At 41.0% G+C, this 27762-nt stretch overlaps 1 protein-coding gene across 3 annotated transcripts in view; it reads left to right on the forward strand.

Moving 5' to 3' along the window:
* Positions 1-27762, forward strand: part of zbtb16a (zinc finger and BTB domain containing 16a) — a 192576-nt gene that overhangs the window by 20990 nt on the left and 143824 nt on the right. The window lies entirely within an intron of this gene.

Raw genomic sequence — 27762 nt, forward strand, 5'->3', positions numbered from 1 at the left:
GACCCTTCACACTACAGTCATTCACATATTCACACTCGCACACACGCACACACACTGATGGTCAACTACTGCCCGCTGATCACCACCGGCAGGCGAAGTGGGTGTCTTACCCAAGGACACAACAACAGAGGAGTGTGGAGTGGCGTTCAAACCAGCAACCCACCGATTGCGGTGCGAACGCCTACCACTGTCACCATCATAACACAAAGGAAGCTAACTACATAAAGCACAATTAAATAGTAATGGCCTTTTGTGAAGCATTGACTGCAATTTCTATATAGAGGTCTGTTTGGATGGGTAGTTGGACCAGGAGCGGCAGGATTATGATGTGATGTGATTCACTGACACAGACTTCTGTCACAAGTTTATCATTTTCAGCCATTGTATATGTCCAGATTTACTGCTTCCTGCTTTTTCTGGTGCACAATTCTGACGCACGTCAGATTAAATGCGGCATGACCGTTCAGACAGCATTAGATGCAGTTCTTCATTAGTGGCACAGATTGTATGTTTTGGGGTGAAAAGATTGAAAGACTGTGGTGAAAACGTTGGACACGGGTTGCATTTACCTACTGTGTGAATGTCACCTATGCACCTCTGTGCAATGCACAGTAAAGAGAAGAAGTTTGTAGATTGTTTTTTAAATTAATTAATTTTTTTTTATAGCCAACAAAAAAAGTACCTCTGTTATGCTACATTTGAAGAGTTCAGATCCTATAGATGTCAAACTGCAGTTCTGTGCAGCTGACGGCTCCGGCCAGGAGATTCACTCCTCCAGTAACTGCCAGGCCTGCCCAGGTGACTGCCGAAGCACTGCTGTCTCAACATTGTCCAAGACCATTAGTCACACCTTCCAATATGCGGGCAGCATCCATCGCACACACTTACCGCTGTGGGACCCCCTTGTCCTGGACCTGACTCCCTTCCCCTTTCCCATAACTGCACAAGGGGGTCCTTTATTGGCTTGATAATTGGAGTAGACGGTGAGCTCAGGAAATGAGTGCTGAAGCTGGGCCCTGAGACAACAAGGTAGTTCTGGGAGAGGGGAGTGGCAGCAGACGAGATATCAGCCCTGCAGCTTTTTCAGCCTGTTGAGTCAGTCAGCCTCGCTAACCAAGTATTCCTGGGATTTTAACAGTCTGACTTTTCCCCTTAACTGGAGACATTCTGCTGCATTCAAGGCCACCTTCTCACCCTGCAATGTTTGCTCAGATCAATAAGAAACGCAGCGGTTAAAGTTCAATCTTTAACCCCCCTAAGCCGGTTCAGTCGCGGCTAAATTTGTCTCACAGTTGTTTTTGGGAGAAAATAGTGGAAATGACGGAACGGCTTTTACTCATGAGAGCAGTGTCCTTGTTCAGAGCCTCTCACTAATGTTTCTCCACCATTTAATAACGACAATGAAGTCTGTTACTTCTCTGGTGCTGGCAATTACGACTGAAAGCGTTTCTATTTGCTTGGCCTTCATGAAAAGTGCCCATTATTTATGATATAAAGGAGGAATTTGAGCGCAGACTGACTGTTGTTTCACGGGGAGAAGGTAAACATTCAGGTAGATTTCTGGCTGCTTATGATCAATTCTCCTCAAGCCTTTATGTAAGAGGCAGCAACTCACTTTGTTAATGGACAAGCTCCATCAGTCTCTGTCTTCTGGTGGGGCGGGTGGGGGTCTGGTGTGTGAAATGGTTGCCTGTGTTTCAAGAGGAATTTCATCAATTCGCTCAAGCTGGGAAATCTTGTATCAAAGGAGATTTCCAAACCGTTTCATGCATTGATCTTCCCGCTTTGCACCGTGGCATACTAATGGGTTAATTTAGTCTGGTTGATACACCGACACGACACTGTTTAATATTGCATGCGCTGTCCTGACAGCCTCCTGAAGTGTGGAAATCAAACATTGCATCATCCGCAGCCGTCCGCACATGAAAGCGCCGCCGCACCGCGCTGAGATGCCTGATAATTCAGATGCTCTTCGTGTCCTCACAGATTCCTCCGTGGGTCGTCGAGCGGCGCATCAACTCCCTCTCCCTCGTCTGCTCTCGTACGAACTGCCGGGCATTCTTCGTGTTTTATTTCAGACAGGCTGGGTTCTGTTTCGTCGGACTAATTACACATCATTTCCCCACAGCCACCGTGTCAGGGTCACCTCTGCCTCCCCCCTCCGCTCCCCAGCAACAAGCGCATGAAAAAAGTTTAACCTGGGTGCACCCGGGTCAAGTCAAAACATGGGTGTAATTGTTTCCAGATGTGGCACGGGTCAGTGCTGTGAGGTGTCTGCGTGTGTGCTCCGGTGTTGCAATGAATGCACCAGAAAGTACCCACTTCCTGAATAAATCTGCCCTCTGCCCCCTTCCATTCCTCTGTGCCCTGGATTATATCGCAAAGGACGGCACAGACACGGCGAGGGCGCTTCACACACGGACCTGGAAACATGTTATTTACGGCAAATCAGGCTGGAATGGAGGAAAACGGAGAGGAGCCGAGAGATAAGGGCAGTGTCCTCCACAGTTATTGTTGCCCCGGGTGAAGTTGTGTAAAAAGTCTTAAAATATATGCCTTTTTTATTTCAGTAGCAAAGTCTGACACAATGATTGTAGAAAAAGCCAGCCTCTATTTGGATATCTTTCAAACGCTGTGTTCAGACATAATTTACTTCAACAAAATCTCAAGCTCTAATAACTACAAATTAATGCAAGTCCCTTTTAAAATGAAGAGTTGCTTCTCCTATGCATTTTCAAAATGAGGAAAGGCCAGAGAACATTGGTAGATCCAGGAAGTGGATATTTTGATAAAGACAAATGATTATTCACTAGATACAGCCTGTACTCAACCTTTATTAAATAGACCACTTTAACATAAAACAGTGTAATGATATTTAAAACTCATTTAGTTTCATATTTAAAACGTATTTAGTTAGTGCTACTTTCAAGAAAACTTGAAATAATAAACAAATAATTAGTGTTGTTCCGGTATCTTCTGCTCGACCTTCATCCGGCGAAGCCATGCCATTTACCTCAGCAAAAATAGTGATGTTTTAATATTGCAAGATAGTGTTACATTCCTATTAATTAAATTTCAAAATAAACTGATATTTATTGATGGTTGCCATAGAAACGGCCATAACTGATAGAGGTGGCCAGTGCCCGAACTCCTTCATCCCACATTGGAGCCACTGCCATCGGAGCAAGGAACATGTTGGCTACAGTAAAATACTGACCTGCTGCACAACACGGACTTACTGTGCACTGCCAGTCAGCTGGCTTAACAAAAGCCTCAGACTCTTTTCTCTCTCTGTTCAGAAAAAGAGAAATTTGGCCGTTTTTGAATTTTTTCCAGATGTGAAAATCATGGACAGGGTGTGAAAACTAAAACAGTTCTCATGGTTCCTATGCGTCTAAGAGCAGCATTCATGCTGATTCACCAACTAATATCAGATTTGTCACTGGATAAGGGCTTGAATGATTAAAAAAGTATAATATCCAGTGCTGTAAGAATTTAAAATTAAAATTGTTCAAAAATTTGCTCGTTAAAACAAAAAAAACAAAAAAAGAAAAAAACACACACACACACATATATTTATATATATATAATGGAGATATAACCATATTATAGCATAGTTTGCATTAGTGGCAAAACAAACTATTCTGTTTTACATAAGTCATTAAATCATGTTATTTTTGTGTATTTTTTATTTTTATTTTTGGTTGAACAAATTGAAACTTTTTGGTAATCAAACCCACCTGCCCATGCCCACTACTCACCTACACCTTCCCCCATTTACAGTTTGAAAATAAGTAACTGTGACGAAGAACACAAGACAAAGACCCAAGTTTATCTCTGAGACAGTGAAGAGGAGAATAGTAAAAGAAGAAGAAAATCTCTAAAATTGTCATTCTGCAGTTTTTCTGACTATAATTTGTTTCCAGGCTTCTGCACTTTATTTCCAATCCTGTTTGACGTTTATTACATTTGAAGGAAGAGCCTGAAACTAAATGTAGGGCCCACACTTTATAAGAGCCTGAGGTTAAGTTTTCTAAACATCAGCAATCCCCCGTCTGACCGCAACTTTTCCTTCCTCGCCCCAACCCCCTCTGCCCCGCCCCCAACACACTCTGACAGGCACATCATCATCATCTCCACGCTGACGGGTCATAGATTTATTTCTCGAAGGCGAATGGACCGAGCGTTGTCAGGGGCTTCAGGCCAACAAGATTACTGCAATATTTTAGTAACCCTTGCTCTGAGAAAGTAATCAACACTCAAGGGACTGGAGTGATGCAGAAGGGTGGAGGGGGGTAATAGAGGAGGAAAACCTCCTCGTTTTTGTATTCTGAACACAGCCTTGACTCTATCTCTTTCACTTAATCGTACATTCTCATGCAAATGACTGACCCTTGCTGTAAGGTACGTCCCATATGTGAAGAAAGAGATCTCCCACTATAGAAGCTTTAAACGAAACAAAAAGATCAATTGCAGATCCGTCTGCTCGTATTTTATCCAGTTTTGTTGATAAAATTGGAGAAAATATGCTCTGCTTTTGCTCGGCTTCGTGTTTTATTGTCATCAGGCGTATGGCGGGTGGGAGTGGTGGGAAATAATCACCCCCGCATTAACCTCTGCACGCGCACGCTCTCGTGTTCATTACTTTTCACACACATTCCCCCTTCAGTCGCAGCAGCCAGCGCTCGCTCTTCCATCTCCTCTCCCCTTTTGTGGCAAAACCAGGGGGACGGAGGGCGCTCTAATACCCCGGGCCCCAGGTGTTTAAACAGCCAGCCCCAGGCCCTTATCTCTGCATATCAGAGTGAGACAGATAACCCTTGGCAATCTTTCTTAGTAAACCAAGAGCAGATTGAGGCCCGATAGCACTTCCAATGCGTTTGTTGCCGGTGATAACGAAGTATGCACACACAGGTGTACATATAGGCTGGACTCTGAAGAGAGGTCAAGGGAAGGTATAGAGATCGTTTCCAAACACACACTGACTCTTGAGTGGCTTCTTTGGCCACCGTCAACCATTAACTGCCTGTTTTTATAGTAGTCGCAGCAGAGTGTTGGGTTCTGTTGGCCTGCTGATGGCAATAACCTGCAAGAATCCAAAGAGTAGAAGTTGGCGAATTTACTTGAGAAAGCTTTTGTTTGATCTGATTTCGTTGTTTGTGATATTTTCAGCTAGCCTTGCTTTGTTCTAAAATAACAAACTGAGCTTCTGCAGCATATTAAATTGTAACATATTTGTCACCTCAAGTGTTTTTCTTTTCGTTTGATTGACTGGTAAAGCACTGGAAAATCCCATTTGTTTTTCATTTAATGCATCAAAGCTGAAAACTCCCACTTTCAGTAGTCATTGGGCACATCAGCAGCCGGCGTGTTTACTAATGCGATACGTTTTAGAGTTGAGGAAAAGTTTAGGAGGAAAATGAAATCAAAGAAAATGTGTAATTGGCCAAAACCAGGAGAAGGTGAAGAAAACCAGAAATATGTTCAGGCTGGCTAGAGCTGAATAATATATCCAATAGAAACAGTCAACACAACATTAATGTGTGCCGTAAACAACTGCCAAGATGTAATATTTGGCTGTTCAATTTAAATTTTCATGAGAAATTCTAAAAAAGAAACCCAAAACCAAACAAAAAAACAAACATAATTTCCTAATCGCCCTCAGACTTAGTATTACCAAAGAACACTCTTATTGGTTCATATATAGTATCATTTAAACTGGACTATTTAGAGGTCCGCTGTATTATTATCATCGAATTGCAGAAATGCCAACTGCACGTCTCTTGGTAACCCGGAGCATGTGAAGGCGATGCTGATTAAATATAGAAATAAGTCACAGTAAATGTCAAATGTATCATCGTCCAATTAGCTGCTGAGTAAGCCTTGGTAACAGAAGAAGCATCTTTGGGGTAAATTTGCTCTTTTTTTTTTAACTACATGCTTCACTGAGTTCTGTTTTCTTGAATGGCAGCAGAAGTATCAGTTTATGATGCGCGGCTGCAGAAAACTCCTAATGACAGGTGTCGTGTAGAAATGACAGACACCCAGAGCTGTGGTGCTGAACCCTAACCCAGCACTGTCATCAGCGCCGCCACAGCTCCTCCGTTTTCCTTTGTTTAACGTCACAATGCAAATCGAGCCTCACTCTGTACTGTGAGGATGAAGTGATGGAGATGTGGGCCAAACCTTCTGAAACAGGAGTACCTCAGGAGTGAGGGGCTCGCGGTCCCAACCTGTGAAGCTCTTAGCATTTTATCCTGACAACAAAGCATCCATTACATGGCAGTGGATTACCCCCTATTTCAAATCACTCTGTGAGCCAAGTCTTCCCGGCTCACAGTTACAGTATGGCGGTTTAATCATCCCGCAGTACAAAAACGCCTCTCCAGAAATCTGAGCCAGAGACGACGGCAGAGGGCTGTTTGACGTCGTCTTCCCTTTTATCTTCACACACAGGTGCTTCCTTTGCCCTTCTGGGCGGCGCGGTGTTTGTTTGTGCCCCCGAGGAGCTCCCGATTTGACCGGGCCCTCGGTGACGGCAGCTGCTGGCTGAGGCCCAATTATAGACAGGCTTTAAAAGGCTCTGGTTGAACCGTAAAGATTTACACCGCCATCGCTCTGATCTCAGATCTGGGCTCTGTCCTCACTGTCAGGAAAGGGAGATGTATCGATTAAAGATTTAACACAGGGAGGGGATACATCATGTGGAATTGGCTGCACAAACTACAAACACACACTTTAAGACACATCAAGCTCTGGATTCTTATTCAGGCTGTTGATGGCTTCAGGTAAAATGGGATTGTTTTCATTTTACTTTGGAAATATTGAAGTGAAAGGCGTCTCCAAACAGAGGTGGAGGTAGTTCTAATGGCAGTAGGGGAAGCGATCTAATCAGCAGGGTGATTAAAACGGCGTTGTTGCCGAGATAAGAGGTAAGGGATGCACACGCGTGATAAAAGTTGGCTGCTGTACTTGGTGTGACCAGGTACCTCAGTGTTGCTCAGGAGATGTGGTCAGGCACAGAATGACTTAAGGGCCCCATCGTTTTCCTCTGCTGGGGCTCCTCTTTTTTGGGGGCAAAATGAATGTACGTAGCTGAAAATAGACACCAACATCGGTAGCCTACAAGGTACTTGTTAAGCTTAAGGTTCTGTATTGATATTAGCTAGTCATCTTTTAGCTAACATTACCTTCATCCAACAGCTTTACTCAACTCAGTCGGTTAGTTTGGAGGGAAAAACTGTGAAAAGTTCTTTGCGTTTTGCTGGTTTGCTGCCGTGATTCTATCACAAACCTGCGTAGCTCCGCCCAGCAGCAGCAGGTCTCCTTCACAGGGGTAAGCCCAGCGCGAGCGTCGTAGCGCTCATGTTGCGTTTAAAGGCGGCTCGGAAAAACAGGTTACAACATGTTAACAACGGATTAAACAGTTTTAACTGCTGATAAAAGTGACAGAGGACACAAATATGGGAAGTGTGGAAGCCCCTACTGTGTCAAATTGACAAAGGAATAACAGAGAGTTGGCCATTCTAAGGTAAAAACCCAGTGCATACAGTGTTCATGTTTTTTTTTTTTTTCATCCAGACGGCTTCCCGCGCCCCCCCTGCAATGACACGGCGCCCCCCAGTTTGGGAACCTCTGCCTTAAGCTAATGCCCATGCACGTCAATGAAACTTGTAGCAGGTTAACTGACTCAGTGAGGAATTGCTCAAATTGATTAGGATTCTTCACTAAATACTACAAAGACTGTCAAATGGCTAAAATTGCAACGCCATTCTTTCTGCCGACAGAGGAGGCCGTCTCTGTGGTGCTCTTTCTGTGACTTCTGTAAAAATAAGGAGGAGGGTGCAGGGAGGGAGCAAGTCCATCTGAGCATGGATGAACATGAAAGTTTAGTAAATGTAAAAGAAACTTTAATGTCTCCATTTGTTATTCTACCCTCAAAAGATAATTTGCTCGCCTTCAGGTTGAAGTAGAGATCGTTCTGAGTAATAAATAATCCTATCTCTATTAATAAGCTCAGGTGCACTTGGGTTGTCCAAAACAGACACCCAAGAATCTGCTTTTGGAGTGGCCTACTCAAAGTCTGGATCTAAATCCAATTGAGATGCTGTAACATGGCCTTAAATGGTTGTTCATGTAAAAAAAAAAAAAAAAACACCAAAGTTGCAAATTATTAAAAATGTTTGGAATATTTTATATGTTTCTGTACATGTGTTGTGCTAATTCAACTGCTTATCAGGTGAAATGCAGATGTGTTATCAGTCCTCACTTCCTGATGTGCATCTGGGGTCCCAGAGGCTGTTAGTTGTGCCATAGTTTATCTACAAACACACATTGAGCAACTATGAGGAAAGTGAAGGTTTAGGGGATATTCAGCAGAAGTTCATCTCTGTGAAAACTTTCCTACTGTTGTCCGGTTTGTGCATCATCCTCAACTTTCCAATGGATAGCAACTAAGTCAATAAATTTTAGTTCAGGTTCATAGCGCCCCCTCGTCTCTCCTCTGTTCTCCTGCACCTGAACGCTCTGGGTTCTAATCCCGTCGATATCCCATTAGCATCCCCTCTCTGGGTCCCCGCCACATGAAAGAAGATGTGTCGGTTCCTTCTCTCTGATTCTATCAGTCTGGCAGACTGTGAGCAGGGCGGCCACAAAGAGAAAATGTGCTCCAGCCAAAGGGCCAAACCGAGTGTGTGTGTGTGCGTGTGTGTGTGTGTGTGTGTGTGTGTGTGTGTGTGTGTGTGTGTGTGTGTGTGAAAAGCTGCCATTGCCACCTCAGAGGCCCCCTAGCCTCCCTGGGAAGTATCAAAAACGGAGCCCTTCGTGGCTTAAAGGGAGAGAGCTTCTAATTAGCCTCTTTGTTGCCACTTGAATGGTTCGCCAGAGATTGGCAAGGGGCCCCAATGGAGTGATATCAGCACGCTAGGAAGCTGGTCGTAAAAAATTAGCCCCTATTCTCCTCGACGTCACCTGTCACAAAGGAGCCCTCAGGTAGGAAAATGAGGACATGGCAACACCATGTAGGTTTTTTTATCCAGCTCTTCAGGGCCGGGGGCGGCATGTTGCCTCAACAGGTGAATTTAGGATTCAACATGTATTACCTCACTGATGAAGTGGTCTCTCTCTTATTCATCGAGTCAAAACAACTCCAAGTGTTGTCAAACTATTCAGCTTCTATGCAGTTTTTACAGTTCTTTCCTTATTATGTCCGGATTTATGACACCCAGGTTGATTGTACGTGTCATAAAACACATTTTGTAACATGCTGTAGTAACTAGCAACTTTACATGTCAAGATTTTGGCACAGAAAACAAGGTTTTTATTGTTAAACATTTGAATATCAGTACGATTTTAGCTCTGGGGAAGGCAAATCTCTCTCTTTAAAAAAACAAAAACAAAACATATTTAATTGTATTTTTTATTTATTTTAAATAATTTCTGGGTAGTAGTGGCATTTATTGATGGTCGTCGACAGTGAGAGAGCGGTGGAAGGCATGCTGCCAGCGTCTCAAGGTCGGGAATCGAACTCTGGACTTTCCTATATACGGGGCTCCTGCTCTACCACTACACCACACAAAGGCCCATTTGATAATACTATTTAGAAACTGGTTATGAGATTTGGATACCATGCCAACACAGAGTAACAATACCATGGTTGCATTTGTGTTGATAGAATATTTTTCTAATATTTATAATTATTTTGATTCTGATACATGGAAGCACTTATGGAAAATTAAAGGACACATAAAGGAGTTTTAGTCATTTTTCAGCACCTGATATTGTATTTATTCCATTGATTTTAAATCAGTTGTAGATATTTTAAACATAAAGGTTAAAATTATATTTAAGTGTCAAGTAAAGAGATTTTGTTGAGGGTTCAATTCAGTCCCCAAAGATCCTGCAAGGCATTTTTATATCGATGTACACAATGACAGAAGACCTATGCACCAATATAGAGCAAAGATTAGGTAAAGTTAGCTACAGTTCTAAACTAAATATGATTATTGAGCAGAGTATCTGCTCTTTCTGCAGTTTGGCTAATTTTAATTCAGGGAGTTGAAAAGCTGATGTAATCTGGTTAGACTGTTGTTTTTCTAGGGCCTTTTGTAGGAAAAAGGCAGCTGGAAGAAGTAGTTAGCTTTTTGGGCCAATACCAACATCATATACATATGTATTCTTTACATAAATGTAAAAAATAGATTTATGTATGTAAAAGCCTGTGTGCTGCATCAGTGTCACGGCCTCCCCGCTTGTGGGAGTTTTCAATTTCCTAAAAATTACAACAGCACCGGGAATTTAATTTAAAGATTGCAAAGTGCACAGATAGTACGGGAAATTTCAGTCGTTTTGAAGGTGTAGTTTTCTTTTTCTAACCCTATGATTTGATAATGCAATGGATTAGAACCATGCAATTTGGATGCAAAACTAAACAAGCGATAGACCCATACAACAGTGCTTTAAGAAATACTGAAGCTACTTTCATGTAATTAAGAAATGTGAAAACTTTCTCTGCTGCCTTTTAGGTTTAACTGCATTAAAGCCATCAATGTAACATTAAATAGATGAGCAACATGAATATTTCCCTTGGCAAAGGAGCCTTTTAATTGGATGCCTTTTTATATTTAAATTATCTTACAATATCTAATGTGCAGCTAGAATTGAAAATGTTGTTAAAGTGATTAGAAGCACAGAACTACATGCTACATCTCTATTTTGGGTCTTTTCCATACATATGTTCAAGCATCAAAATCATTTACATTTAAAAATATTTTTTTTGTGATGTACAAAATTCTTTTCTTTTGCATTGAACCTAAATGTAAGATCCTCTCTTAAAATGTTGCTCATCCAAAGATGAGTTAGTCCCTTATCTTTTAAGAAATTACTAATGATGGATGTGATTGTCTTATCTCTATTAAAAATAATAAAAAAGAAAAGATCCCTCAGACCTGACGTGGCAGCTGCCATGCCGCTCGGTGAGCGCCGTGGCAGCAGCACAATGAATGTCAAGGCGAGTCGCGGCTTTACCGCTGGCCGACACGTTTTAAGCTGCGCTGTAATCCAGGAGGGATCAGTTGGGTAAATCATGGCATAAAGCTTAAAACCATAATTGATTTATGTATTTGCTGACCGAAGACGCCTAGAGAGATTACCAGAGGGGAGAGAGCTGATGATGGATGTGGCCGATACACCCCCGGCCCGCTCGCTCGCCGGGGCGAGGCAGGCGGTAAGGCAAGCAGGCAGTAAGGCTGGCTGGCTGCTTACGGAGTTGGGGATGAATTCAGTTAGACGGACGTTTTCCTGCTTAGAGGTGACGAATGTCTGAGAATAAAGGGAGGCTTCATTAGTAGCAGTGCTGCACTTAAACTGCCTTTATGCCCGTTTTGTGGGGAAAGTGTTGGAAGAATATTTGAGGTCAAAAAGCTTTGTGTAGCTGTTTTTAGCTGTCTTTAGTTATTGTTGACCTGTTAATAAATGTACTTCATTACTCTTATCTGTAAGTTTTATGTCCTGTAATTAGGGGTGAGCGATATGGACTTCAAGTCTGATCACATTTTGTGGTACTATTGTGATAATGATAAGAGTAACAATAAAACAAATTACTACTTTATTAAATAACTGTCATGAAGTCAATCATAGCCTCACTAACACAAATACTGCTTTTAAAAAAACATTCCCATTTGTAACACTAAACTGCACACTGTAACTGGATTTAACCATGTTTTTGGATTTATTAATATTTACTCATACTTTCAATCAACAAACAGTGGAGAAAATGGTAAAACTCAAGAATACGGAGAGCTTTAGAGAGTTTTAAATGTCATTAATTTGAATTTATTGTGACAACAGTAAATCAAAATTCTTATAAGAAATTTATCATGATATGACAAATACTCACCCCTATTCTGGTGTATTAAACGGTATTTGCTATTTTCCCATGATTACGTTTTGAGTTTAAATGTATTTTTAACCATTTAAAAATACTGGTGTATTTTTAAATGGTTAAAAATACACCAGTATTTTTAACCACTTAAAAATGGTTAAAAATAATTTAAGGGTTAAGGTTAAATGGTTAAAAATACACCAGGAACTGCGTGTTCCTGAATGAGCAGGAACACGCAGTGCTATGCTAGGCAACACGTAACAATAAGAATGATGTTACAGAAAAAGATCATCAGAGCAAGCAGGCAGTTCTGGACGACACAAGCATTCCATTAACATTTTCAGCAACAACTAATGTAAACACTTAAAAGCAGAATAGAAAATATTCACAACAAATCTTCTTTGTTTTGAATAATTGGACATTGGTTATCACAATCATATTTGACCCATATATTAATCAGAGGATCAGGGTATTTCCAGCTTTGAGTCTCAGTCCTGATGCACCATGAATCCTCTGCTCAGCGCTCCCTGTCAGCCGTCTCCAAGGTCTTTCCTGACTGCTTCCAGATTGTTTTGTGTTTGTCTGTTTTTCTCTCGGCTTTCAAAGGAAAGTAGGATTGTTTAAAAAAAAAAAAAAAAAAACAGCTGGGGAGGGGGGCAGCCATTCCATTTCCTGGACTGATCGCCGAGGCGGGCGGCTCTGACATGTCATGACTCAAACGGCATCATTTCTGCCACCGCTGTCTCGCCGCTGACCTTACAAATGATGCTGTAGGCTCCTGCCATATGCCATTAAGCATGCCGCGCCAAGCAGGACGGGGGCTTTATCCCGCGCCTCGTACGTTCACCAAGCGCCCAGACACTCTCAGTCTCTTTGCTCACCTTTCGGAAAAAGAAAAGCGGATTACTGCGGCGGTTTTTTCCCCCCTCTTCCTGGCCTGGCTGTGTTTTTATTGCCTCCTGTAAGTGTTGGTCCGAGGCGAGGAGCTGAAGCTTCCCTAACAGGTGTTTGGGTGCTTATCACGGACGTCTGTGCCCTTATCTCTGGCCCTCAGCTTCCTGCATCCTCTCTGTTGCATGCCTCAGAGTGGGGATATATTTCACTTAGCCTCTGACCCGAAACCTTCCTCTCTATCTCTTTCGGCCTCCTTCCCTCCTCGTGCCAGCTCACGAGCTCACGCACGGAAGAAGTGGCTTGCTGTTTGACAGGATGTGGCGTTTCATCATCTTTAACTCGTGTCTTATTGTTCTTATCTTTATCTCTATGTTGCACAAAGTCAGGAAGACGGGGCAAATCATAACTCCTTTAGACTCACAAAGCATCAAAGATTTAGGAAACTTTAAAAAAAAATGGCCATATGAGTAGTTTAACAGATATTCTTTTATGTTATTTTTCCAAGAAATCATACATTTATCAGCTTTGAATAGATTTTCGGAACTAAAAGAAACAAAGCGCCGCCCTCCATCCTGCTTCTCTTGTCGCAGAAAACAATGGATTTTCAGTGGAAATGCATTAGTGGCTTCAGCGCTGGGTGAGCTTTGATGCTTTTTTGTACCCAAGAGTTTGATCCAGCATTTTGTCAGAGTGATTGGTCTCAGCCTTTCGCCCCACCTCCACATTCCCTCCATCCTTTCCTGCTCCCAAGTCTCACAGCGGGACAAAGGCTAAAGTGTCTGTTGGATGGGGTTGTAGTGGTGTGGTGTGGTGGGTTGTGGGGGGGTGGTTGACCCCCTTCAAGGACCTGACAGGAGCCTTTTTTCCCCCCTTAATCCCCATTCTGAGTCGGCACAGAAGGAGAGAGAGACCCGCAGTCTTAACACCCATGAGAGAGTCTATTGTGAGCGGCAGGCTCTGTTACAGTAGGATGGATGCTGGGGTCTCGGCACAGATAAACCGGGGCGAGGCAGGTCCCCGTTATTTACAGTAGGCCCTTTCATTGGCCGAGTGAAACAGGAGCCCCGCCATGCCCCCCCTCCCTCGGCGGAGGTGGTGGTGGCGGGGCTTCGGGGACGACCACTGTTTGTGCTCAGCCAGGCCTCCACTACAGGTCAAAGAGCACGGGGGTGGGGCCGGAGGGGTTACAGACCTGACTTTTGTCTGTACGGTGGGGGAGTTGCTGCAGGAGAAGAAAAGTTGGAGGGAACGGCCGACTATAATAACTTCCATACAGAGCAGGACGGTACGGGAGGAAAACTAAAGCACATGGAGCCAACATTTTGCTATAGATGTGTGTTTTCTGGTGTTGCACCTGGTTAGTGGAATACTGAAGAAGGAAATGTGAAGATTGGACAACACCAGAGTTCTTGTACAGCTTAAAGTCCTCTCAATGACAAAACAGAGGCATTTTGTAATGTTAATTTTAAACATTTGCAATGTTGCTGATTCTTCATATATTTTAATTTTGACACATATAACATTTTCTAGAAGTTTCAGTAAAAATAATTTTATCCTGCAAGAGTAAATTTAGTGTTGTTTTTTTTTGGCAACAATAATTATAGTTTATCTTAAAGAACCACAAGTTTTAATCCTTTTTTGGGGGGGCTAATTTCACTCCACTCCATCCTTTAGAGATTCAGCAATCAGAACTAGAACTAGTGGAATAGTTTCCCAGATTCCTCTGATGTCCGACCTGCAGATTCTAATTTTCTTCCCGCAGATGATTAAATATAAACTCGTTTGTTTAAACTTTGTTTCTCTTAAGGATACAAACAATGGAGACCAGCTTTGGAAATTACATTAATGTTATTAATATTTCAGTGCAAGTTCTTGAACAAATAAAATATATATGTAATGGACATTTTTTTATTTCATTAACTTCAAAACAAGGTGCATCAAAGGACATAATTTAAGTGGTACTTTAAGAGAGATAGAAAATGGGAATTTTCTGTCCTTTTTTGTTGAGTTTCATCACTTTTAAACACCAGTTTTGATCTTGGCTTTCATTACTACTTTTTAAATTAATTCTGAAGTTTTTATCCTAATTATTCATTTTAAATTTATTTTGTTGACAGAATAGTCATGTTTACTTTTAAAACAGGAAAAACAAAAATCATTATCTGATTGGTTATTTTTTATTTTTTTAATGGTTTAAATATGTCTATTTACATCATTTATACCACTAACTCACACGTTTCCAGTGTTATGGAATCTGAAGTTCAAATCAGTCCAATTCATTCCTATACAATCCGCTCATGTTGTCCAGTTCGAATCCCTTTATGAACAGTTCACTTCAATCCAGATTAAAAACAATCCAGGAAAATTTACTCCCTCATTTAATGCCACTTAGCAAAACATTATGTAAGGAAACTCAGCTGATTGCATGAAGTTGTTGATTTTGTTGGTTTCTAATTCTGAATAAGCAATTTCTCAGCTGGATGAAGATCGGCTTTATGATGGCACCATGGTTTGTTTCCTGTTACTCTGCAGAGGCTTCATTCACTGACCTATTTAATCCCAGCACAAAATCTGACCCGCCGTGGAAACTAAACAAACACAATCTAAAAATAACAACTTATTTTAACCTGATGCTCCAGCTGGGTTCACATCTCGGCAATCATCCCCCGTTTTGTGACAAATTCTAAAACCCAAACGGTCCAATCGAGCGGACTCTTAACTAACGCAGCGGCTGCCAAGTACATTTATTAACCTTAATCTCACAGGTTCATTACAAGACAATTTTCTGTTTGCCGTCTTTCATTAAGAAACAAGAAGTTTACCCCGGGGCCAGCGGCGAGCGAGAAAGAGAAGCGCCACCATCTGCCAGAAGACTCCAACTTAATCTGAGCGTAATCTTTAAGTCAACCTTCCATATTATCAGGCACGGACGGAGGAGAAAAAGCCACGCAGAGATGTACAACAAGGGCGGCGGTCTCAAAGGCATTCATTTGCCAGAACAGATTTAGTTATTTTTACTTGGACAAAGGCAGGAGGGGTCAAAGGTCAGCCAGAGAGAACTTTACAGATGAGGTGGGGTGCGTTGGCGGGTGGGGGCTGTATGAGCTTCTTCTATCCTCCACAGCACCACCACCACCACCTTTCACCCTCTTTGTCCTGAGGGAACACAAAGGACCCTGTCAAACTGTAGTGGTCAGCAAACCACAGCCAAAGATTTGAATCTGGCTGGAGTCACCGACGTCGACCAATCAGGAGACGAAGGCGGTCGCTCATCTTCCCAAAAAATACTTTTATGAAACACGTCTTAGTACAGTTCTATGATTCCTGCTCATTTTTGGAGTGGTTTCTGAAAATTATGGATCTTTTTGAAGATTGATTATAGTGATGCTCTGATGCATTATTTAAAAATGTAATAAAATACATGTGTTTATTAACATGCACTCCTGGTGCATGTTAAAGCACCAAGAGTTTGATTCATTTGATTGGCTGAGTTCAATCAGTCAATCAATCACTTAGCATTTTACAACACAGAAAGTGAAGACAAAGCAAAAAATAACTCAGATAAACTAGAACACAGACAGATGATAGGTGTGTCTGGAATGGTGCCTTCAGGTTGGGATCTATTTTTTCATAAAAAAAAAAAAAGGAAAAAAAAAATAAAACCATTTTATTTTACAAAAATATGCTTTAAGTGGAGTAATAATAATAATAATAATGATAAATAAATACTACTACTTCAGTGGGATCTTGGTATTTCTAGCCACCCGAAAGTAGCTGAAATCCACAAATACTTGAGATGTTTGCAACTCCCTATTTTAGTAATTCAAACACCAAATATATCAAATATATCTTACCAAATATATCTTAACATGCACAGTGCACCACCACAGAAGCTAATGCTTACACTTTTCCTCATCACTCATGGAGATTACAGCCAATCAGTGACAAGGAAAATAAAAGCACTCCTGAATTTGCTGCTTTGAAAATGCCAGTCAGTAATATTAATAGCATATAGTGATTAGATTATGCTAATAAAATCCAAAACATTATCAAAATGCAAAAACAAACCAAAATGGAGACTTTTTTATTAAAAAAATAAAATACAGATATTTAGAAGGTATTTTTGACTAAAACAAGGTTAAAGTAGAAAAATGCTGCTAATAATATAATAATTACTAATGATAATACATGCAATTTGGTGTTCTAGACTAGCTGTTGAGGAAGAAAACAGTTTTTTACTCATCCATGACAAAAGATTGGTGGTTAATATTCTGAATGGCCGCCAGGAGCCTCATTTTAATCCACAGCTTTGCAGCAGATGAGCTATAAGTCAGCATCTCCTGCCATCATCCATCCATCCTGAAACTACAGCGGCGACTTGCATTAAAAAGACGCCGGAGCAAGAAGACATTTTTCAAATCCAAAGGCATAACATGCAAGAAGTAACAGAAATAACATGCCCGCTCCCACATCGTCTCCGTCTCCGTCTTGCTTTCTGTCCTCTAAATGCCCTTGACACGTAGTGGAGGTGATGAAAAGCAGAGAGGGATGTGGGTTTGGGCGTGGATGTTAAAGTACAATATAGGCAAGAGCGTAACCCGGCAAAAAGAATGTTCTGATCCGCATTTTCTTCATTGTTGCTTGTTTCACTTGAGGTCACATATTTTCTTTTTGAACCTTCTAATAAGCAAAAGAAAAACATGTTTAGAATAATTACATAATGTGGATTTTTTTTTTGTTTTGTTTTTTCTTTTTGCATTTTCTTGGGACACAAGTGTTTTATTTTGACTAAGTGTGGCTCAGGGGCCATTTGGACCCTTTAGAGTAATTTAGTGTGGCTCTCAGCTGCAGTTCAAGAATTGTACACATTTTTATGCCATTTGTGCCAAGCAGTTACAGGGAATCTGTCATTTTTCAGGGTGAGATTTTTACTGGTAATATCACATTGACTTAATCAATACAAAGTACTTTTCATATATTGTTGTTTTTTGGCTTTCTACTCAAAGAATTGGACACATATACCTAATAGAAGTTATTTATTTCTTTTTAAAAAGAAAATTCTCGTTTTTGTTGCTGGGAAGAGACTAAAACATGTTTGAGACCAACGGAACAAAAAGTATTGAACCCAAAGAGTGAAAACTGGACAACTTTCTTTGAAAGGAAACATTTGAGACCCTTTTTCAAAATGTTTTTCTCTGCTTTGTTTAATTTAAAGCAAATAATTCACTTTTAAATTATTTAGAATTTTTACTGGTAAAACTTCTTTGACCACAGTGGGAAAAGTTGAAACACCGCTGCATAAAAAGTGTTTGGATTTCTGACAACAATCCATAGATATGATAAAGATGAGGCATTGATCATTATATAGCAAAGTCAGTTATATAGCCATGTCTACTCTGGTTACTGGGGCTCCTGCGTCATTTTAAAACACTTGAATGCTTTCTCATTAGGGTGTGATGGATGCGCTGGTTTTTATGAAGCTGAGTGCAATAAGATGTAAATTGAAGGTCTGAAGTTTATTCAAGGCGTTCTGTAGTAATTGGTCCAATGCTGAGCTTTATTAAATACCTCAGCAGATAAAAATCTGGCCCCTGTCTCTTTGGGGAACCAGATTCAGCCTGGCTTTTCTTTCCAGATACTGGGACGGACATTGTCCTTATCACAACAGACAAAAATAAGTGTAACGGTTGACTGGCTCATTGTGATGGTGTGCAATATGGCGGCCGGGCCTGTACCAGCACTCAGAGGTCAGTGGACACGGTGCAGCTTTCACATGGCCCCGAGGTCCTGACCCCCACCTTTGTCGGTCATATTCTCCCCCATCTTCCCAGCGAGGACTGCAGCCCTTTGAGCCGGGCCCTCAGCCCCCCGCAGAGCGCGCCCCTTCACCACATTAATAGTGGCACTGGAACTAATTGTCCAACCTTAGATGTGCTTGAGACCCAGATTGCCTCCGCTGCCAGCGCGCCACTAACCCCCTCAACACTCCACCCAAACAGAAGAAACCCCTCAAAAGGAGAATTGCAAAATTGCTGTTTTCCATGCCTGGTGCTGGGCTAAATCGCTCCTGGTTTCAAAGGGCTTCACTGTCGTCTTTGTGTTACTGTATACCTTCGTCTATTCAAGCTTGTTTTCAAAACATCGCCCTTCTTTCTTCCGCCGCGCCCTCGATTTTTCGTCTTGGTTTCACTTTTATTTCTGCCGGAATGGTGACACGTACTCACTATGAAGCTCACGCATTGGCGAAGACCTTCCCACACATCCCGTCCACCGCCATTTTGTCGCCAAACCCCGTCAGGCACGAAAAAAAAAAAAGCTGCCAAAATAAGCCCTTTTGTACTTGGCCGGCGTATTGGTTACCCTTCCTATGATTCGGAAAAATCGTTGTTTTTTTTTCCCAGCTGCGCGCTTTGAACTGAGAACTGCAGCCGTGGTGTAAAGTGGTGTCTAGCACCAGACTGTTGCTGTTCACACTGTCATGTCTGCCGTCTCTGCTCTGCTGCAGTGAGCGTCACCCGAGTTCAAAGAGACGCTGAAAGAGAGGGAAGCAGCCTGAGAGGCGTTTTATGATTTTATTGGTCCAAAGGAAGCGTTGCAGGGAAGGTGTTGTCTGCGCTAATGTCTCGTAATGTCACCACAGAGTGCAGCAGTCGGCTCGCTGCCTGGATGGAGAGATTTCTGAATATCTTTGCACGGCGTTCAGCTCCCGATTATCTCCTCAGAAATGTGTCTCGAGTTCTTTTCTCTCAGCTTTACAGACCACAGTCTCAAACCTGAATGTGTTTTGTCGATGTTTTGTGTGACAGACTGACATAAAGTGATGCCCTTCTGTCAAGTTGAAGCAAAATGATTCATGGTTTTTCATAGTTTTATTTCAAACAGAAATCTGAATGGTGTCACGTGCATTTATGGTTGAGCTTTAGCTCCTTTTTACTTAAACTTTTTACTTTTTCAGGAAAATGGTCACTTTTATTCGATAAATCAAGACACATTATATGACTGTAAAGTGTGTATCGACAATATGCTGCACAAGTGAATCATTTGTAGCTTAAATTGAATTCTTTAGATTCTGATTGAAAGTCCTGGCATTTCTCAGGGAGACGGTCCTGTTTGTCATCTCAGTGTTAAATTAGTTGAAGCTGCATCATTCACTCCATGCCACTATTTAATGAATTGTTCTGATCTAATCTGTTCTTAAGGAGACAAACCAAAGCAGAGCTTCATTTTTGCTAGCATGGCCTCTTGTTGTCTTTGTGTAAAGCTCTTCAGAAACGGTTTTCAGCGTTTCATCGAAACAGACGGTTTTTACGCAAAGTGCCTCTTTAAATGTTTCACCCAGACTTTGAACAGACCGAGGAGTGTATTGAAATGAATTGAGTTCGTTTGAATTGAATCGGATTTTATAGAATTGGCTTTTTATTGCAGTTTCTCATGCAGTCTTTGAATTCCAGCAAGTAGATTTTGTCCAAGAAAACTTGATTGTAAAAGTTGAAGATGAAATGTGTGGTTAGGTATAGTTAACTTGTTAGTTGCGTTTTTTTTAAAAATCTCCAGTATGTCATTTTATTGCACAAGAACAGTTACACTGACTGACTCACATCTAAAGAACTGCTTTTGAAATTTGAATACTTCTTGAAGCTGCTGAGCCTTGATGCTACAAACTCAGCCACTGCGACTTCAGTGTAAAGTTTTATTAGCAGCGCGGCGTCGACTTGATGTATCACACCTATTCTGCTGGGCCTCTGAAGTAGAAACTTTTTTTTTGAGTTTGCAATGCAATAATCTGAAGCCATTGCCTCTGTATTTATCACCTTCAATGTCAATGCAATTTGCTGCTCTTGTGTGGGGCATAGTATTTCCTCAGCTTGTGTGGATCAAAGGCATCTTTGAGGGAAACTCCAAACAGTGTCCAGGCTCTGTCACAAAAACATCAGGAGCAAAGGGAAAACCATCCAAAGCTTCAAAGTCTCGTCACTCAACTGAGTTAGTTCCTTTTTTTTTTTTTTTCACTGAAACGTGAAATGCAGACATGTTGTGTTCAGCTGGCTTTGACAGTCTGGTTTCATGTGATGTCTGGAACCCACTATGTTGGAAGAAAGATGCACAATAGACCGATCACCAGACATCGCCGGAGCACCGACGTTGTAGTTGGTGCTGTTTGACTATTGGCTGGACAGGCTGGAGATGCTTCCAATAGGATCCGTTAGTGAAGGTCCTAGATATGTTAGTGTCTATCGTAAGAATATGGAAATAAATATCTGTTAACTTTGGCCCAGTTTCATTTACTCTATGTTGAAAAATAACTAATATAATCTGAAACCGCCAGATTAGGAATGCCGATGCATCGTGCATTCCTAATTTGAACCCATTGAGATTACAGAACTATTTTTCAGGGGATTTCTTAATGAATATGTGCATAAATAATATCTGTAAATATAGTCTATCTGGCGTAGCAGCAATAACACTATCAAATACCAATATATTGGCCCAAACTTTTATATCGGTGAATCTTCATTATTCATTATTTCACAAGAGATAATGATTAATTTTTCACATGGAGGCTGGTTGGAACAGCTTTATTCCCTAAAAATAAAAAGAAAATTAGATCTCAATTTGCTTCTATGTGATATAGTTATCTGTTTACTGGTCTGAAAATGTGAAGTGTGACCAAAAAAAAAAAAAGAAACAGAAAAAAATAAATAAATATATTACAATATTTTACCAGCTCTGTGTATCTTTGTGAAATGTTTGCAGTGGGGTTATAATAATCCATCACACAACAAATCTTCCTCCTTGAAGGAGCTCAGCTAAAGCAGCGGCGGCAGCATGCTTGTCCACCAGTCGTATAATCCTCAGAGGAAATGTAGTCACTGACAGATGTGTGCGTGGCTGTCAAGAATTACAGCTTTGATAAGGTGCAACGGACTCTATCGCCGCAACAGTTAAGACGGTCTGTGCTGTTATTACTTCATACTGTCCCGGACTTCATGCAGCAGCTCTAATCCTACTTTGAAACGCATATTTCCGCCACTACAGTAGATTCTGTTTGGGTCTGGATGTAAAACCTGCAACATGGCACGTCTGGTCCTGCCGTCGGTGTTTGGATGATGTCAGGTGGCAGTTTGGACCTTTGTCCAGCAGAACTCGCTCTTTGAAGCCGCTGTCGTGCCAGAAACGGAGCGGGTTGTGAAAGAGCATGTTTGTTTGCCATGAGAGACTTGAAAATAAAGCCACAGCATGTTTTAGTCGTCAAATATTCAGCGAATCCAGTAATGTTACAGTTAGAAAAGCTTTCTGCTTTGCTCAGTTCAAATTTGTCATGGTTACATTTCACTGAATCAGAATATCATTAAATACGTTTTTTTTCTTTTATAATTAAATTCAAAAGGAATTCATAAAAAATCATAAATATCACACACCTTTAATATACAGTGATGAGTATTTGGCAGCAGGGTCCAGGTGTAATTTGACCTTAGTTGTGGTCTGTTAAGGTTAGAACCTCAGTATAATTTTAATAAAAGGACAGAAAATGCCGAGGTTAAGATTTGGAAATGTATGTTTGCATGTTTCAACATGTGTTTGTCAGTGATGAAGCTGCCACAGGGAGTTTTGTTTCTGCTTGGATGCAAAAGTAAAGTCTGAACTTTTAACTTCTTCTAGAGTGAGGAAGTAACCTACTTACCTGAATGTTTAAAAATATTTTTAGAGTCAATTTAAGAAAAGGTATTGGAGAGCAATAACTAAATCTTTAGGTATGAACACGGGAAAAAAAATAACTTGTTTCCATAGCATTTCACTTGTACATTTGTCAGAAAGTGTTTGAAATCTTTTGAATGAGAGTTCTTTGTAAGACAAGTGAATGACCTTGTACTAAGGAGTTTCTTGCAGAAGCGTGGGTTTGGAGTGTGGGGGGGCACAGCCACTCTAAGGGTGATGAAATCTTAAGTGCTTAACATTGAAAGTGTCTCACTTGTTTTACTTCAAACAGTTTTCATAACTACATAAACTCCTTTAACAGACCTTTCTTAGCATCAGTAAAAAGTGACCTCCAGGGCTTCACTAATAAAGAGCTTGTGCAGAAACACAATTTCAGAGATTTCTTCTGTATTAGATCCCCTTTCACTCACATTTCTGCATAGGCGGCACTCTTCATACTGACTGGCACGCCTGGCAAAGAGACGCAAGACTGAATGTATCTTTAATAAAAGCGGCATAATATTCCTGAAAATATGAATCCAGTTTATTTAATGAGGGAAAACATGCTAAGATTTGCTTTTAGCTGAATTATTGGTGCCAGTCTTATTGGCCCCTCCTTTAGCCTACGGGACAGTAAATAATCTCCTTCTACTTTTCAGTGTCAGAGAGCACACAGAGCAGATTATTTGACCGTTCTCTGGGTCATCCCCATTCCTGGATCCTCTCTTTTCTTGGAGGATTTCTATAGACTTTGGGTCTGAAGATGACCATGACAGAAGATTTGCTTTGTGTGGTGAAACGTTTCTGCTGGTTTGGCTGTGTTTTTCAGTTTTCTAGCAGCTGACATAGATTTTCATTTAAAGTGTCCTGGTATTCAGGGCTTTTTGTAGCAATAGTGACATGGAAAGGTCTGAAGGAGTCTTTGGAGGAAAACTGGACAGAGAAGACGAGTTGCTTTTTAACGGATCGATTTAAGGCCTAGTCCAAACATAGCCGAATATCTATGAAAAACAATATCCATTCACACAAAACCTCAGCTTACCTCAAAAAATGATTAATTATGAAAATGCCGAAGTAAAGTGGAGATGCTTACGTTGGTGAAGGCGGGTCCGTGCATGCTCACAGTCAGTCGGCCTTCAGATAGTCTCATGACTGTCATGGAAACTTGGTGACTCCAAGAGGCCGCCTTCTTCTGCTTGTTCTGGAACAGTGAGCTTTACAGCTTTAATTTTCCTCCATTGTTGTCCTCCCCATATTGTGACAACCCAAGATGGACTAGAGCCTGAGTTTGTGCTGCCACCACCCAGCTCCAGCTGTTTTAAGCTTTTTATTATTGCCCTGACGATAGAAGAAGTTTAGGCGAGTAGCTTTGTTCTTTGTTGCTAGATCAGAACACATCTGTCATTTTGTCTCGTTTTTATAAAATTGAATATTGACCAGTTATCCAACTAGTTTGATGATGGAGGTATTTTGTATCAGAAAAATAGAATCCTGGTGTTTTATGAAGAGATCCTTGAAGAAGCATAGAGTGAATAACCCATCCAGATTAGCTGCTTACGCCCCCTCTCATAACATTATTTTCATGTCTAATGTGAAAGATGCATCACCCTCTGACTTATTAAACATGTCTCTTTTTTTAATATTCAGAACATTACACGGAAACCTTTTTGGCAAGTGTAAAGCAAATCCAGACGTCCAGCTACACTTTTAACAGATTTAATAGAAGATTTGTAGCTCAGGCTGCAACTTTGTGTCCTTCTGGCTGCAATAAAAATCTCACCAAACCTAAATATGATAGAAGAGCAGCTCAGGAGAGCATACAGAGTCTCAGACTGATGTCTGAAGCTGAGAACATCCTGTATTTTTCAGCCCCCGCCTTTGGTTTTGGAGATCATTTGGCCATGCCACCGTGTCACTGTCACCGTCTAATCTCATTGTTAAGCCCCAGGCAGTGCACACGGTCCTGGCTGCCCACATCTGAACAAACACCCTGCGAGAGAGAAAGACACCAACCTTTCAGCGAGGTGACAGAAGAATGATGAGCGAGGGTGGAAAGCGTTAGCGAGAGAGGGGGAATATACAGTGCAGTCACCAGCACCTGTCTTGATATTCATCTCAGGAGCGTCTGAACAGATTCCTCTGCCGCCTACAAGTGATACCGCTGTGTGGCTTTAGGCGAGAGCAGCAGCACACAGATAGTCTGGGTTTATTCACCACTGGCTTTATTTTAGCTGCTGCAGATCCTGAAACATTGGAGGAATCGGGGTCCCTGCACAGTCAGGAAAAGTTTGGAAATATATGGAATTCAAGCATTTTCCAGATCTGGAATGCCGCTAAAAAAATACACAAAGATAAATGTTTAGGGTTTTGAACTTTTTTCCCTACATCATTTTCTGCTACATTCATCCATCATCATCATCATCGTCATCATCATCATCATCATCATCATCATCATCATCCTTTCCTCTGTCCGTCTGTTTATCCATAAATTCAGTCTGAAGTTTTGGATTTATCCAAAAATGTGGAAAATGACAGCAGAACTCTTGAAATTTGATCCTGTAGTTTGTATTTTTGATATGAAATGTGATATTTCTGGTGGCATGAAAGTTCCAGTTGCGTCTGATCAATATTTGTGAGGTCTGCGTTGTCTGAGAAACATGCCTGAGAAAAATGTCTCCGTGAACCAGAGCCTTCAGCCATCATCATCATCATCATCATCATCATCATCAGTGCATCATGCTTCGGCTAATTACGGCAGTCAGGTGTGTTCTGTCCTTCTAATTTGTATCCGAGCTAATTAAAAACGGTGTGTTTTGTTTGAGGCGCCCAGTGCCAGTCACAGGGCCGACTTTGTTTGGCGGACTGGGATGTTGCCAACAGGAATGGCTCCAGTGGAGACTATTGAAAAGGAAGGCTCAGTTTCAATGCTTTAAAATAATGCCAAGGAATAATCATGGCTGCGTTTAATAAAACACATCAGAGAGGTGGACTTCCCGCCAAAAGGACGCCTGACTCAGCCAAGTGCAACACCCTCTCTGTGATCAGAGAAGGAGAGGAATGCACGCGGCATCATTCTATTAAAAAGATAAGGTGGCTGATCCTACGTGGCGTGCTCAGTCGCTCCACTTCTGCTGTCAATTTTATTTAAGTGCTGCTTTCAATAGTTTAGCAAACTGAACGGAAAATGCCACAGAAGAAACATTTGACCACAAAGAAAAAAAAAAAAACGAACAAAAAAAACGTTGGGGTTTGCACGTGTGCGCGGATTTGTGTGTCAGCAGCTGCTTTCTTTAATAATAACACAGCCTTGTGGTTTTCGACACTTATTCAGCATCTGGAAAAATAAATCCAGACCTCAAAATGAGGAAGTGATAGTGGCACGGAGGAAGAGGAGTTCCCTCCAGCTCTGCTTGATAGGCTGTTTGGGATCACTCACATGAGCCCGCTGTTATTCTTAGTGCAGCCTTTTTCGTGCATCATCGAGTTTACTAGGGTACACCGAGAAGCTTTTAAACAGACTCTAATGGAAAAACAAAGCCTCTTAGTTATTGTAAATTAAAACCAGACTTTTATGTGAAATCAAACATGCTTTAGGTACAATTTCTCAACTATAGAAAAGCCTTTCATGGTTATTATTTTTTTTTAAATTATTTTACCATTTTCTATCTGAGAACTTTGCATTAACCTCTATTTTCTGATCCCTGTTTGATCTCATAAGTATGACAGAATATAACTGTAACCTCTGATCAAAGCAGAGCAACTCTAAATGTTATCTATTGGACTAACACTAAGATTTCTTTGCAGTAAACTGAGCTTTTTTTTTTTTTAGAAAATGACTTGAGTGGCTGTCAGAACGGGCACCAGATGCCCCCGTCAGGTGTGATGGTGACGTCACCACTTGGTTACCCAGTAAAGTCGGGTATGAGGCAACAACAAATCATTATTAGCCTCTATGCACACATGGATCTGATGACATCAAATAAGGCATCTAATCAGATTTCTTTTGAATGCATCCAATCAACCCAGATTTATTCCTAAAAGGTGTTTAAACTACTTTCGAGAACACTTCATGGATTTTAGTCAAATATCTGAGAAGGAAAACACATGAAAGTGGTTTGTGAGGAGAACGGCCAGATTTTATTACCAAGCATCTCCAGTGATTATTTGAAACCAAGTTGTGCTGAAAACCATGTGGTTTTGTTGGTGCATTCCATTAAGATGACATCCCAACAATGTTTCTTGCAGAACTGCTGCATCACGCGTTACTCAGATAATGATCACCAGACACACAGACCTGAGCCGGATCGGTTAGCCCCACCGTGCTTTGCACCTGCAGCGCAGCCTACACCAGCGTCACCATCCAGTTAACACCGGGGATGAGAGAAGGAAAAAAAAAGAAAACAAGTTAATTGGTCAGAATCAGAGATGTCAGGTAAAGTAGAGAGTGGAGGATGCCTGCTTTGCAAACCACGAGCAGTGAACAGCTTTTCCACATTTTCTGAGTGGTGAAAATGCAGACAAACAATCAGTCGTTATTCAGTTTCGTTCATGACTGTATTCATCGTGGTTTGAGGATCATCAGAGTCAAACTTTGGCTCAAACTCATAAACTGAAACTCCTCCAAACTCAAATGCAACCAGAAATCTGCTGAACGTTGATTCTCTGCGATAGCATCTCTTTATGGCCACATAAATAATGAGAATAAACTTGGAATATTACAGGAATAGTCATAATATTTTGATTTTATTCTTATAACAAAGCCATACTGTTACTTTATTCTCATAAATCTATGACTTCTCAAATTATTATGACTTATATTATTACACCCTTATTCTTTTATTTTAACTTTGTTCTAATTTATTCTGATATTAATTTATTTTCATAATATGACTTTATTCTCATAATACTATGACTTTATTCTTGTAATTTTATGACTTTATTCTTATAACTTTATGTTTTATTATTATGGCCCTTATACTCCATATTTACTGATGCCAGCTGATCGCTTTTTTTGAATTTAAACTATTTGAATCAAATGTGACTCAGACTCATTAAAAAAAGAAATGGGCCATTAGCTCAGCGCCGACAGGAAGCCCAGATACAGATGAAAGCTTGGGTGTAGTTAGTGGCTAATGGTTAGCCAAGTGTTGGTTTTCTCACAATACTGATAAATAGTTGCTATCTTATCAATCGGTTTGGGCAATCAGAAAGGAACTGCTAAAAGCTAATGCAACCAAGAGTCGCAGAGAAACAAGTTTCAACGGATTTCTAGTTGGATCGTGTTTTTGTTG

This window comes from Poecilia formosa, unplaced genomic scaffold (assembly GCF_000485575.1).
Source record: "Poecilia formosa unplaced genomic scaffold, Poecilia_formosa-5.1.2 Scaffold143, whole genome shotgun sequence".
In the NCBI taxonomy this organism is placed as follows: domain Eukaryota; kingdom Metazoa; phylum Chordata; class Actinopteri; order Cyprinodontiformes; family Poeciliidae; genus Poecilia; species Poecilia formosa.